This window comes from Mus musculus, chromosome 5, assembly GCF_000001635.26.
Source record: "Mus musculus strain C57BL/6J chromosome 5, GRCm38.p6 C57BL/6J".
NCBI classification, from domain to species: Eukaryota; Metazoa; Chordata; class Mammalia; order Rodentia; family Muridae; genus Mus; species Mus musculus.
The window spans coordinates 3,208,288-3,221,442 of NC_000071.6; the positions used below are offsets into that span (position 1 = coordinate 3,208,288).

General features: G+C 41.4%; 1 pseudogene; it reads left to right on the forward strand.

The window, feature by feature from the left end:
- Positions 4,653-5,473, forward strand: Gm18985 (predicted gene, 18985; annotated as a pseudogene).

A 13,155-nucleotide genomic window follows, 5' to 3' on the forward strand; every position in this document is an offset into this window, starting at 1 on the left:
TAGAAAGGAGCTGGTTCCCTATAGCAACAGAGCTCAGGGTTTCCAGGAAACTCTCTGAGGGTCCTGGCAGGAGCTGTAAGATAGGAGTTACCTACAACCTGGGTCTTAATCCTTCCATTATCAAATATCTACAGCCAGGGTGAGAGCCAGGTCACCACTATGACAAGCAGAAAGTGGTCATAATTGTTAGTGGCCACGAGCCGCGCCCAGATATGGACCAACAGTCTCCTTTTCTACCCCCACCACCATGCCAGTGCGTGTAGAAGGGAGGAGGCTGGGCTGCCTTTGAGTAGGAACTAATTCCATCTAGGACAGAGGTTCTCAACCTTCCTAATACTTTGACCCTTTAATACCCCAACCATCTCATTGCTACTTCATATTTGCAATTTTGCTACTGTTAGGAATCCCATCCATCCCCAACACCAGCCTGCTGAAGTTCATTTCCTCATCATGGTGAAACCAGTCCTACCCACTCACGATCACGCTTGGGAAACAGGCAGCGTCTTCAGCATTCTCTATCCAATCTTCTCCACGGTCTTCATCACTTCACTCTTCACTCTTCTTCCCACTCTGCTGTTAGAGCTCCATCTGCACTCAGCCTTTCACTTGGAGCTACACAGAAAGTGCTACTCCAAGCCCAGGCTTCTCAGATCTTCTCATGGCTGTCTACGTGGTTACTTTACATTCACCTTATTTAGTAAATAGACAGATAAAACCTTACAAAAACCTTTAAAATACAATTCATAAAATATTAATAGAAAAATAGTGTTTGCTCATTTGCAACATTTTACTACTAAGAACATCCAACTTTTTAACAATTAAGTAATTTAATCCTTAACTTTTACCTATTTTTTATTTTTATAGTTTCTTAAATATAAATTTGACTTAGAAGAAAGATTTATTTATCATACATGGGGTAATGTTTTTCTTTCCATCATATTGCCTCCTTGCTGTGTGTGGTTATTTGTTTGTTTTGCAACAGGATCTCTCAGCATAGACCATACTGGTCTTGAACTCACAAAGATCCACCTGCTTCTGCCTCCTAAGTGCTGGAACTAAAAACATGGGCCAAGCCAGATTTGGCGGCACACTCCTTTAATCCCAGCACTCGGGAGGCAAAAGCAGGTGGATTTCTGAGTTCAAAGCCAGCCTGGTCTACAAAGTGAGTTCCAGGACAGTCAGGGCTATAAAGAGAAACCCCGTCTCGAAAAACAAAACAAAACAAAACAAAACAAACAAACAAACAAAAAGCATGGGCCAACATCCACAGCTTTTTTTAAATTAGGTATTTTCTATGTTTACATTTCCAATGCTATCCCAAAAGTCCCCCATACCCTCCCCCCCACTCCCCTTCCCCACCTCCCACTTCTTGGCCCTGGCATTCCCCTGTACTGAGGCATATAAAGTTTGCACAACGAATGAGCCTCTCTTTCCAATGATGGCCGACTAGGCCATCTTCTGATACATATGCAGCTAGAGACATGAGCTCTGGGAGGGTACTGGTTAGTTCATATTGTTGTTCCACCTATAGGACTGCAGACCCCTTGGGTACTTTCTCTAGCTCCTCCATTGGGGGCCCTGTGATCCATCCAATAGCTGACTGTGAGCATCCACTTCTGTGTTTGCTAGGCCCCGGCATAGCCTCACAAGAGACAGTTATATCAGGGTCCTTTCAGCAAAATCTTGCTGGTGTATGCAATGGTGTCACATCCACAGCTTTTTAAAGATACCATGTCAGTATACAGAGCTTTTATTTACTATAAAGAGCCTGCCACTAGTTAAATTTCACACACACATACACCCACACAAAACCCATATGATAGGTAATATATTGCATTACTAGGTTGTACTGATAATTAGCAATTATTTGCTAATTTTCTTATTTAGAAGAGCTGAGATGCAGAGTCTGCCCACATGTTCATCAATGTATAAACAGATAAGGAAAATGTGATTATATTGACAGTTGTCATTATTCGGCCACAAAAACAAAACAAAACAAAACCAAATGGCCTCATTTATAACAAAATAGAGGTCACTGGGGGTATTGTTTAAACCAGGAACAGAGAGTCAAATACCATGGCATTTTCTGATATGTAGAACAACAATAACAACAACAAAAGGATTTCATAGTAAAAGAAGCTAGAATAGTCATAAGTAGAGGCTAGGAAGGGAGAAGAGAAGAGACCTAGAGGGAGGTAAATACAGTTGGATGGAAGGAAGGAATCACAAAACTTTACTGTGAAGGCTCATAATAGCCTAGCCGACTATATACGTATGAAGTTCTTATGAAGAGTCAGATGGGTGTGATTGAAAGGCTATCAACCCAGAAATAAGGAAATCCATTACCTTGATTTTATTATATTGCACTAGTGTATACAAGTATGAACACATCACATTATGCCCCATTCTTGCCTACAGTTATTAAGCAGAAAACAACTTAATGACTTTAAAGAAACCATTGCTAATTCCTAATGCATAGATAAATGGTTACAAGAGCACAACTCCAGTTAAGTGGCCATAGGTCTCTCTCAACCAGAAGTAGGTACACAATGAAACACTGATGAGTTGGATGGAACATGAAACCCAGATTCAAGTGATGACATCACAAACTGTCTTCCTGTGAGCTCCTCCTTCCTTGTAAATACAATAGTTCAAAAGCAACAAATGAAAAATGGAAGAAGGGGAAAGCTTCATCAGTGTTATTTCATCACTCTCTAAAGATTACTATTCTATACTAAAAGGCCTAAGAGATTTAACCAAACTCCATGTCTCCTCTGTTTTAGAAGAACACAGGAAAAATTATTCTATACTTTGTCTGGACTGGAAAGTCAAATTCTATGATTATCTATTTGTTTGCAGCTTGTACTTGAGTCAGAACTCCAAAACCCATTGTCTAAGAACACCAGAACTCCTCTCAGTACATTCCTGGTTCACTTAGCTGAGTATTTAGGGACATTTCTATGCCAACAACTATCAGGTCATGGCTGGCATTCAGACCAGAATAGGAAGGGAGTAAGCAACTGGACACTGTCTTCAGTTTCCTGATATACAATTCATTACATAGTTTATTCAACTGAAGTATATAGTCCAATAGGTTTTAGTATGTTCGCGGATAAATGCAAGTACACAGCGCAGCCACTATGGAGAATCAGCTAAAACTAAAAATAGATCTACAGTATGACACAGCTATAACACTCCTTGGCACATGCCCAAAGGACTCAACTTCCTATCCCATCCACACTTACTCAGCCATGATTATTGCCTCTCTAGTCACAATAGCTAGAAAATGGAAACAACCAAAATGTCTTTCAGCTGATTACTAGATTATGAAAGCATGCTACACACACATACACAATGAAATTCATTCAACTGTAAAGGAAAATAAAATCATGAAATTTTCAGGTGAACAATGGAACTAGAAAATGTTATATAAGGTCGCCCAGATTCAGATAAATACCACATCTCTCTTATTTGTGGACTCTGGCTCTGGCTTCTTAGAAATAGTATATAGTGCAGAAGAACCACATAACCCAAAAATGTAACAAGGAATTATAGGACGGAAGAGGGGAAGCATCTCTAGAATGGGGATAGTAGGAAACGGGTGCTATGAAGGGGAACATGGGAAAATGAGGGGTGTTATTTAAGTGGGAATGGGGATGGAAGGGCAAAGAGGGAGGGAAGAAGGAGAGGTAAGTAACACTATGGATGTCTGAATAGGCCATAGGGAGACATAGTACTTATATCTACATAAATGCAATGGATTTGAGATGGAATGAGTAAAGGGAGGGAGAAATGATGTAAATATAGTATGAAATTCTCAAAAAAAATTTAAAAAGTGTGTATCTATGTAATGAGGTAGATGGTGTCCTTGGAGGGAAGAGAAGAATGCACCAAGAAAGTCAAAAGGCTCCCATGCTCCAAACCAGGTAGGTGGGCTAATGGATTTTACATCATCCTTTAGAGGTGACCATACAGGGAGTGTTCCTGGTGGTGAGTTGGAAGAAGTGGGAGAAGATGTTGCTGCTTCCCCCTGCTTCGGCTCAGCAGACATGTTGGAATGCAGTTAGAACTTTTCAGACTACCGGAAAGGAAAATCTCCTTTGAAGAGTTCAAAAGGCAATGATAGGAGAGAAATACCAAAGAAAAGAAAATTCTTGGGGAAAAAGGAAAACCGTTACTCAAAGAAAAAGTAATGATTCTAAAGTCCCATACCAACAGGAAGTGGCTCCACTAACTCCCAGGACAAAGATGCCAATAAAGGAGAAACATCAGAACATCAGAGAAGATAGTCAACTCACAAAATCTTTGTTTCCATGCTTGGAAAGACAGAAGAAAGAAGAAGAAGAAGAAGAAGAAGAAGAAGAAGAAGAAGAAGAAGAAGAAGAAGAAGAAGAAGAAGAAGAAGAAGAAGAAGAAGAAGAAGAAGAAGAAGAAGAAGAAGAAGAAGAAGAAGGGGAGGAGGAGGAAGAGGAGGAGGAAAAGGAAGGAGGAAGAGGAGGAGGAGGAAAAGGAAGGAGGAAGAGGAGGAGGAGGAAGAGGGAGGACAAGGAGGACGAAGAGGAAGAGAAAGAGAAGTGGAACAGGAAGAGGAAGAGAGGAAGAGGAAGAAGAAGTGATAAAAGAGGAAGGAGAAGAGGAGGACAAGGATGACAAGGAGGACGAGGAGGAAACACCTAAGCAAACCACTGCATGTGACATATTTGTGTCAGAAATGGTTCTCAACCCTAAAACAAACAATCAAAAATGATGAAAGAGAAGAGGCTTCTCTAAGATGACCCCCTCAGTGTCCTGAAAGGTCTCAAGGGTGAAGCCAATAGTCGGTTTGCTGCAGGGGAACAAAAAGAGGCAATATTGATGTGCATGCAAATCATAAAACAAGCTCCTTTGGCTTCTGAGCCATTCTCTACACTTGCCATGGAGTATGAGGACCAAGTGACATAGAGACATCACTGTAGTATTAGTTGACTGCTGCACACTTAAATTCCAGTGACACAGAAGAATGGATTAGGTTGGCAGAAATGCCTCTGGAACAAGATGGTATTAAGCAGGCTGTTCTCTCCTATACAGACGCTCTTAAATACGAGCCTACTAACATCAGTTACCTGTGGAAGGAGTCAAACATTTATGAGCAGATGGATGATCATAAAATGGCCATCGATGGTTATAAGCATATTTTAAATCTTTGCCTCCATCTGATAGAGAACATTTTATGCAGTTGTTTACAGATATAGTCATGAGTGTAAAGCCATGATATGAAGCCAATGATAGTACTTCAACTATAAACATAATTGAAGAAAATTTCTCAAAGCACCAAGGCTTAGTCTCCATGAAAGACATTAACATAGCAGCTGAATTATATATTTCCAACAGGCAAAATTTTGGAGCTAATTACAGTTTTTTTTTCTGAAATTATCCTAGAAAAGAAAACATTAGAAGAAGCTACCTCAGAAGAAAATAAAGGTTGTAGTTACCTCCAGAAGAAGAGGAGGAGGGGGGTAGGGAAGAAAGGAAAGAGAACCTACCTACAAGTGTCTCTTTAAAATGTCCAGCTGGGCAGGTGCACAAGAATAAGAGAAACAGGAAAAAAACTGTACCAACTAACAAAGTCTTATTACTATATAATTTTATTGCTTATTTTTATGGCTTTTTATTGTTACTTGGCATCCATTGAAAGGGTCTACATATTAGGAAAGCCAGGGAATAGTTGGCAGCAATGCCGAACACAAGTGATGCCTACTGTTCCCACATAGTGAGTCTTTTCAATCTTGTATTGGGGAGTTAAGGTAAAAATATTCGTTGATGTGGTTTCCATCCCTAGATTCTCTGACAGTCATGTCTTCTCTTTTCCCATGTGTTTTATTAAGTGACAGATATGTTTTTAGAGAAAGCATCAAGAAAAAAATTTCTCACTGTAAAGAAAAAAATCCGTTCTTGAATTTGGAGAAAAAAATTCTCACTGTAAAGAAAAAAAAAAATCCATTCTTGAATTTGGAGATTCAAAAAGCACTGGGATTAAGAAAGAGGCAAATCTTTGGAAGAAAAACAATCAGAGGCTTACGAGTTGAAGTTCCCAGCAAGTTTGTGGCTTGGTGGGAAGGGTACCAGTGGGAGAATGTGTGAACCACTGTAGGAGACTGGGAAAGGTCCTGGAGATGGGACTTCTGACTCTAGTCAGAAGCAGAAGGATGTAGACATGACTAAGCTCATAACTGATCCTGTCACCAGGGCTTTTAGCTGTCCTGGACTGAGCTACATGAAAGATGAAGGTCTGCAGAAGCCTGTCCTCCACACACACAAGCACACTCACTCATATACACACACTATCACACGCATACACACACATACACACACCCAAACTCACTAACACATATCAATATGCTCTCATGAATACACACACACAGCAGCACACACTAACACTTCAACATGCTCACTGTCACTCACATACTGACACACACTTGCACTCAGTCCCAACACCCAGTCACATGTCACCATTCTCACACTCACACACACTAACAGGCCCCACACACTATCATTAAAACCCTTCTTACGGCACATGCCTTTAATCCCAGCACTCGGGAGGCAGAGGCAGGTGGATTTCTGAGTTCGAGGCCAGCTGGTCTACCAAGTGAGCTCCAGGACAGCCAGGGCTATACAGAGAAACCCTGTCTAGAAAAAAACCAAAAAAAAAAAAAAAAAAAAAAAAGACCCTTCCAACAGACACACACATACACTCTCACACATACAACCCCTCACACACACTCAGATGCGCTATGCATTCAGGATATTCACAAGACACCTGTACACACACTCAACAAAACACACTTACACAGGCACACCCATATACATTTTCACTTATACATTCTCACATACTTAACAGAAACTTATATAGAACACACATGAGTATACATGCTATTCCCAAATCTATATTTTTAAACACTTCCACCTCTTCCACTCACAAACCCCTCTTCTTCCACTTGTCCTCTCTCTCTCCCCTCTCTCCCTCTCTCCTTCAACTCTCTGCTTAAGCATCAGAGTAAGTCTTCCTGGCCATCGTTGACAAATACCCTAGGCTTTCCTTGTGCTCACCCTCCTTGTCCCTCCCCATGTTTCTGAAACACTTACCTGGTACTGTCACCACGTCTTGATTCTCTTCATTCAGAGAGCCATGGTTTTCTTGTCTCTGCTTTTGTGATTTTAGTGTTTTCTTCACTACCATATGTCTAGGATTAGAACAGTAACTGGACTAAAAAATTGTTGATTGAATATAAGAATGAATGAATGAATGAATGAATGAATGAATGAATGAATCTCAATGCCTCTTTCTTGACAGCTGTGTAAGCCTCCATGGAAACCAGTCATTCCCTTACAGAAAGAGTGAAGAAGAGAACACTGAAGGTATCAAGGAAAACAGTGTCTCTTATCTTTACTCTGATTTGAGTCAGAATTAGTCTGTACAAGTTGGCAGAAAGAAGACTGGAGAAATTAAGTTTAACAACATTTAAAAAAAAATACACCTGATATATACCTAAGTTTGGGGGCACAAGAGATCTGCCTACTAGCAATCCTTTAACATTTAATGTTGTGTGTATATTTAATTATACTCTCATAAATTTATTTTTAAATATTCATATAATATATTTTATCATATTTTCCTCTTAAGTTTTTAATAAATATATGTATATATGTATTCAAGAGGCAACTTTTGTAAAACATTTTATCTTTCCACATCTCCGGGCTACTATGTTGAGATTAATTCCCTATTTGTACTGGATCTAGAGCATTTTGTTTGTATGAATCAAACCCCAATTGACTTTATTTTATTTCTGTTTGTTTTTGATTCATCTTGATTCCCACAAAACCAGAATTACTCAGCCAGTGAGGAGTATCCCTCACCAGACAGCCCTGGCTAGCTGGGACCTTGCTATCTAGAGCAGTGTGGCCTCTGCCTCCTGCACACTGGGTTTATAGACATGCACCGGCACACCTGGCTAGGAGTGGTTCGATTAGGGTGAGGTGAGAGTAAGTCATCACACTTGTGAACGAGAGGTAACTGAGATAAAGAGCTGCGACAGCAGAAGAGGAACAGATCTGTTCCCAAGCAGGCCTTAGAGGAAGGAAAGGACCTCAATCTACACGGTCAGAATAGGAATTAGTTGCCTGTATGGGAAGATAGGGAGAGTCTTGGCTGCTGAAAGCAGGCAGAAAATACTCATGGGCTCATAGGTCTGTGTTGACAAAACAGACAAATCCCTTGCCAGCCTTTTTCTCTTAGAATAAGATGTGGACAAGCCCTAATTTCAACTTTTTTTTCTTTATTATCAGTGTGTGTGTGTGTGTGTGTGTGTGTGTGTGTGTGTGTGTGTGTGTGTGTGTACCTGCATGTGTGCATGCCACATCTTGTGTGTAGAGGTCAGAAGACAACTTTGTGGAGTTGCTTCTTTTCCTTTCACTTTTATGTGAGTTTCAGGAGTTGAACTCAGGTAAAATGTCTTTACCTGCTGAGCCATCTTTCAGACCTCAATAAAGAGTTTTTGTTGTGTATTTTCTGCAAAGGCATTTAGTGGTTGGATGTCAAGAAGTGGCCAAATGGTTGGATTTCTGGGAGGCTAAAGGCAAACAAGGCAGCAGGAACAAAGAGAGTGAGTATGCAGTGGCTGAAGGGCCTGAGGTCTGGGCCACAAAGCTTCCCTGAGAGGATGAACCAACCAGGAGCTTGGAGTCTGAGAGGGAGCACAGCAGGCTGTGTTGAGTTTCAAGCACTTGGGAGGCTGAGGAAGGAAGACTACAAGTTTGAGGCTAGCATAAGCTATGTACTGAGACCCTGAAGAGAGATAGATCAGTGGGTACGAGTGATGGCTTCAAAAGCTTGCAGACCTGAGTTCAAAGTTCCAGGATCCATGCTTTTAGAAAAAAAAATCCAAGCGTGTGTGTGTGTGTGTGTGTGTGTGTGTGTGTGTGTGTGTGTGTCTGTGTCTGTGTCTGTGTCTGTGTGTCTGTGGGGGAATCTGTGTGTCTGTGTTTGTGTGTGTGTACGACTGTGACCCCAATGCTGTGAGAGGTGAGGAGAGAGGAATCCCTGCAGTTTGCTGGCTTCCCATCTAGGCCTTGGTTAAGTGAGAGAGCCCATCTTAGAAGGATATAGTACAGAGTACTGAAGCAGTGTCCTTCCTCAGCTTCCGTTCTCTCTCTCTCTCTCTCTCTCTCTCTCTCTCTCTCACACACACACACACACACACACACACACACACGCCAAGGGACATTATCTGTAAAGGATAGGAGTCTACAGATTTTCTGCTCTGTAGGCTCTGTGTGTCCTCTGTAAAAGGCTTCTGCTCTGCAGTGGCAAAGCCACCTTAGGCAATACCCAAGCGAATGAACAGGACTGGATCCTGCTGAACTTTTCATGGGGGACACTTAATTAGAATTTTATGTCGTTTTCACTGACATAAAATGACCCCCTTTTTATTTATCTATTTACTTATCTATCGGTTTATTTATTTACCCATTAAAAATGTAATAAGCTTGATTAGTTTGCAGGCTGTGCCAAGACAGGTATTAGACCAACTGATGTTCCCCCTCTCTGTTTTCAATCCCTGCTTTAAATTTACACCTAGAAAACAACTTTTCAGCCTACAGAAAGGTTTTCTGTAGCAACAAAGCTCTTTCCACCATAAAGAAAAGTTTCACAAGGGCCTCACTCTTATTCCCTGAACCAAACTGTATTAAACTCCATTTTAAAGGTGCTCCTTTAAACTTTAAACTTTGCTCTAGTTAGGAGTGGTTCTTCCAGAGTAAAGTGGCTCCATGCTTAAAAGAGAAACTCAAGGCTTAAGATACCTCTTAAGACAGGAACACTGTTTGTAATTTATATAATGGGCACTTCCCCTCCCCCCATCTCTTCTCACAAGGACTTAAAAAATTATTGGCATCTGGTCTTAGTCAAGGGTGCTAAACGTGGTGTTATGGGGGGTGGGTACCAGAGGCATGGCCAGCTCTTGAGAAATTTAGACTTAATTTTGTGTTCTTTCTTAGAGAACACAGCCCAGCCCTTCTTGGGTTAGAAGTCAGGCTTGGATGGGTAGAACCTAGAGACTCTAGCTCTGTATGACAGGTCCACTACATCTGTTAAAACCCAGTAAGTTTACACAGCTCATGCCATAGACTTCCTTTATTACTGATACATTAGTTCTACGGAATAATTGAACCTTTACAATCAACGAGAACCCAAAAATTATCTTGTACAATGGCCATGCATCAAAGTTCAAGATTAATATAGATCCCCAAACTGAATCCAAAATTCATTGTAAACTAGGTGATTTAGAAAGAGCATCTAATTAGTGGCAGAGTCAGTGTCTGCCTAGGGCCTGCTCTCTCAGACATGATACCTTCTTACTGTGTCCTGTGAAGGCAGAAGGGAGGAGCAAGGCTCCTGGACCAGGATGCTGCCTGGGACTTGCTTACCACACAGCAGTCTAGGAAAATCAGTGAGCCCAGGCCAGTAAGAAACCCTGTGTCAAAAAATAACAGGGTGGAGGGAAACTGAGGAAGACGTGGAAGGTTAACCTCTGGAGGCCACACATATGTGCATATACACCCTCACTCGTACATTCTCCCATATAAACACACACACACAAGCATGCACACACACATGTATATATATTAACTTTCAAACAGTGATCATAGACAAGTGTCCCTCCCAGATGAAGGAACTCATTCCAGATTCCCAGGGTCACCCTTTCTGTCAGTTTTTCAGATAGCACATATTGCACTTTAACACCCAATAAACCATTCATCACAGCCCATCTCATAAGTTTACATAGACTCTTCCAAAAGTGGGCAGGAAAATACATACTCACACACACAAAAAAATGTTTAAGAGTCATCAAATATTGCTCATCATCATCACCACCATCACCATCCTTCATTTTGGTTTTTGGAGACAGGATTGCTCTGGGTAGCCCCGGGTTTCCTGGAAATCACTCTGTGTACCAGGCTGGCCTCAAACTCACAGAGATCTACCTGCTGGAATTAAAGGTCTGTGCCACTACCATCTGGCTAAGTATTGAATTTTTTTTTTTAAGTTTAAAAATTCACCAAAGGGACACTTCTAATCTTAGAGAGACCACCACGGGTTTCAGTTTTCTGTCCTTCCTGTTTTGGGGCCCTAACTAGGCCCAGTCCTGTGATTTCAGGCCTGAGGGGAATTTCTATTCATTAACCGGTTCTTGCCACCCTCTTTCTCTTTCTCCCACTTATTTGCATTTGTTTATGTCTTTCTCTTTTATTGTTAATCAAAATCAAAGTACGTGTGTGTTAAGAAACAGAAGTGCCTTTTGGAGGGGGGTTCCATGAAAAAAAAAAAAGCTAAAGTTTTTCTCTATCTCTTAATGAAAGCCAAATGTCCAAATTATAATTAAAATGTTTACACTGACCGTGACTGTCTAGATCGGCAGTGTAGCCCAGCTCAGGCAGCTTTTGATAAGTTAGAAAGAGCCATGCTAGCTAATTTTTTTTCTTGGTAAAATGCTACAGTGTCCAGAAAGCAAGCCTACTCCACAATTAGCTCAGATCAGATAAGCAAAGAAACTGAGTCGTCCTGACACAAATGTCCACAGGGTCACAAGAAAACAGAGTTTGCCGTCAGCTGGAGAAAGTCAGTGTGTCTGAGATCAGTCATTCTGAACCTTCACTTGGAGAAGTGTCACTCTGTGTCATGCAGGTGACATCATCACATCTTGATCAACCCCAGGCATCAACCAAAGCATTTCAGAAGATCAAAATGGAGGAGAAAGACAGGAGGCCTCCGTGCCTCATTTTCTCTAAAGACTCTTGTGTTTTTTGGGCCCCTATAAAGCACTTGTCATACAAGTCATGGTGTCTGGATGTATATGCAATCTCTCATCAGAAAGGGTATCATTTTAGAAAGTTTTCATAGCCTTTGGGGCTACAATTATCTGGCAAATTCTCTTTGTTATCTTTGTTCAACCCCTGATATAGTAGCATAGAGAAATGTCTCCCAATTAGAGTTCTGGAATGCCCAGACTACTGGCTAGGTTGTTTGGGTTGTTGTTGTTGTTGTTGTTGCTTGGTTTTGTTTTTTGTGAAAGTGATAAAAAGTCAAGTCATCTGAGAATGGGGAACCTTAAGTGAGACAACGCCCCAATCAATTTGGCCTATGAATGATTTTCTTAATTGATGATTAATGTGAATGGGTCCAACCCAGTGTGGGCAGGGCTGTCCCTGAGCAGATGATCCTGGGGTCTATGAGAAAGCTGATCAAACCAATTCAGTCAGCAGTGTTCCTCTGTGGCCTTCATTCTAGTTCCTGCCTCCAGATATCTGCTCTGCTTACTTCAGGGAGTGGTGACTTGGTTGGAATCTCAAGATGAAATAATCTTTCCCCCCCTCAAGTTGATTTTGGCCTTGGTGTTTTATCTCAGCAATAGCAACCAAACTAAGATAGCCAGTGAGCAGACCTTCCCATGGCCTCCCATCTCCAAATGAGACCCCTGACCAAAAAGTAAATAATTTTGCATTTCTTCATAGTACACAATGTACTTGGGTATTAAAGACAGCAGAGCACATGAATGCCCATCTGGAGAACTTTAGATACTACAACGCCTTCAATCATCATCTAGAGAACTGGGAAGTTTGGGTACTGTGTCGGCACTGTGTAGTCACTTATACCCACTTCAGCTAGTTCTGATGGACAACCAAGCTAAGAACCATGGCCCTTTGGGGATGCACAGAGTTCATAGCCCGTGGCATCACTGTTAGATTTATTTGTTGTAGCCCCATAATTAACTTAGCCAAATAATTTTTGCTCTGTAATAAAGAATCAGTCATCGTAGACTGTTCTTTAGGTCTACACACCATTGCTGAGTCTGTGCAGTGTTCAAGTTCCTCTAATGGTAGCCAGTCACTTCAAAAACAAAATGTCTAGGCCTGTGTTGTCGCTTGGTGACCGTATATTGCTTAGCATGCACTAAGCACTCAATTAAGTCAATCCCTAGAGCTACTAGAAAGAAAGAAAGAAAGAAAGAAAGAAAGAGAGAGAGAGAGGGAGGGAGGGAGGGAGGGAGGGAGGGAGGGAGGGAGGGAGGGAGGAAGGAAGGAAGGAAGGAAGGAAGGAAGGAAGGAAGGAAGGAAGAGGAG